The sequence below is a fragment of the Echinops telfairi genome, unplaced genomic scaffold, assembly GCF_000313985.2.
Source record: "Echinops telfairi isolate 266 unplaced genomic scaffold, ASM31398v2 ScPeMD7_3533;HRSCAF=4204_0, whole genome shotgun sequence".
NCBI classification, from domain to species: domain Eukaryota; kingdom Metazoa; phylum Chordata; class Mammalia; order Afrosoricida; family Tenrecidae; genus Echinops; species Echinops telfairi.
Window position 1 is genome coordinate 105,519,798 of NW_022107431.1, and position 2,722 is coordinate 105,522,519.

Genomic DNA, 2,722 nt, shown 5'->3' on the forward strand with positions numbered 1-2,722 from the left:
TTCCCTGGGGACCTCGCCACTCCATTCCTTGCTGTTCTGTTGCACCCCCTTAGTGTTTTGCCTCAGTGTGGCCGGATCAGATCGGGCGCAATTCCCACAGTCTCCGGTGTTGTCCCCTGTAGGACTATGGGTCAGTGAGGAGCGTCATGTCTCAAAGTGAAGCCAACTGTGTGGTCCTCTCTGGACTGGCTGCTCTAATCGGGAACAATGTCCTGAAGGCCTGGTGGGCCAGGATGTGCTCAACTCTGTCCTCCCCCTTCATCTGCTCCCGTGTGCTCCAATCAGATATGTCCCTCTCCTGGAGCTGCAGATTCTTTGCTGTACTTTGAAATAAAGTCTTCTGGGGGGAGGGGCAGGTGTCCACTTAGTAGTTGGGATTGGGGCCGTCCCGGCAGTGAGTTTTTGGAGACCTTTTGTATTATTACTATTTGGGCTGGTGTTTATGTTGTTATCTCATTATATTGGGAGTTTGTCAAGAATAATTGATATTGAAATAGGATTGCAGATATTGCAGATAAAAATCTGGACTACAGGTTACATAACATCTAAATTTGGCATTCGAACCTTAAAGATTTAATATTTGCAAAAGTTATAGTGAAAGTTATCTAATAACAATAGGGTGTTTTGTCTAATTATCTATAGATGGGCTTTGGGTCTTCACTCTGCACTCTTCCCACCCCCCACCCCCCCATCCCCCAATTCACATCTGTATGATTTTGTTCTGGGTCTTAGATGCCTGATACCTGATCCCATTGACACCTCATGATCATATAATATAGGCTGGTGAGCTTCTTCCATGTGAGCTTTGTTTCTTTTCAGCTAGATGGTCGCTTGTTTATTTTCAAGCCTTTAAAACCCCAGCCACTATATCTTTTGATAGCCAGGCACTATATCTTTTGATGAGCTTTCTTCGACACATTTGCAGAAGAGATGAGCCAGTCAGGATGCAGTATAGCACTGATGAAATACAACTTTCCTCTATTTCTTTAATGTTTCCTCCCACCACCACCCACTATCATGACCTCAATGCTACCTTACAAATCTGATTAGACCAGAATATGTGCGCTGTTACAGATAAGAGCCTGCAACACAGGGAATCCAAGACAGATAAACCCCTTAGGACCAATGGTGAGAGTGGAGATACCAGGAGGGGAAGGGGAACGATGGGGAAGAAAGGGGGAATCAATCACAAGGATCAACATATGGCCCCCTCTCGGGTGGATGAACAACAAAGAGGTCGCTGAAGGGAGAAACTGGACAATGTAAGATATGAAAATAATTTATCATGAGGGAGGGAGGGGAAAAATGAGCTGATACCAAGGGCTCAATTGGAAAGAAAATGCTTTGAAATTGATGGCAACTATGTACAAATGTGCTTGACACAATGGATGAACGGATTGTGGTAAGAGCCCCCAATAAAAGTATTTAATAAAACAAAAAAACAATAGGGTATTGTCAACACATTCTGCAGAATGGGATATCATTACAAATTATTTCTAGTTTACTAAGGAGCAAATTGGAACCCATAAGGATCAACCATGATCCTTAAAATACCACAGCGTGTTAAAAAAGGCTTAACACTTTGACAATTGTCTCCAATTCTGTTTTTGTAGTCCTTCACTATTAATTCTTTGCCTATCTCTCTAGACATAACTTCACAGCGTTCATATTTGGCTTGTGCTGCTTTTTAACGTTTTTCACCCTTTAACCTTATTAGCATTCTATTCTCTTCTGTTCTTTGAATGTTTTCTTGGCTTTCATGTGTATTACCTTCTCGTGTGCCAAACTTTTACTTCACTGTTACCTAGAAATCACTACCAAATATAACATTAAAAATTGGACTAATTCTTCTGAGCATAGCAAGTTTCTCCCTATATTCTTTTTTAGCAAATGACGCAGTTCATATCAGCCTGCCCAAGCCAAAACTCAGGGTGACTCGTAAGAGTTGCTTCAGAAAATTCATGGAAAAATTATTCTTTTTTAATTGTTATCTTTTCATTTCATTTTTCCACATACTTTTGAAGACCCATATATATATGATCCATCCAACCTATAAGCAATTCATGTTGACTTTTTTCTAAATAGGTTTCCTTTATTTCCCTTGTTCTCTATGCTTACTAACACTAGCTGGTTCTTGAACTTCCTCGAAAAAGTCCTGATGCCTTTCAATCTTTGCTCAATGTTTAAAATACAAAATGATTTTGCTCTGAAAATCATTATTTTAGGGTGAAATCTTCGTGTCCTCATATGACCCATATGGACATTTGTGTGTATTTCTTAACTGCCTACTCTTCAGCCCACCACACACCTTTTCTATGTACCAAGTAACATCGTTCTTCTCACCTCTGTCCTTTCCCTTAACCTCTAGTTGGTCTCCTAAGAAAATCTCTACTCTTCGAGTCCTCCATGTTTGTTCTGGTCTTCTCTTGCTACTGTAATAAATACCTCAAGTAGATGGTTTATACACAGAACAATTTCCTCACAATGTAGTAAACTAAATTTCTGAGTTCGGGGCATTAGCTCTAGGAGTAATATCCTCTGTCAACTGGGGAAGAATCTCTTTCAGGGTCTGTAGACACGGCATTCTTTCATGCTTTGTAGATCTCTGTGTGGCATATATCATCTGTCCTTGATCCTGTGTGCATAATCATAATCTTTTATACCTCAAGAGTTAAAGATAGAAACCAACTTAAACTGATTAATAGCCTTACTAACATAAAGG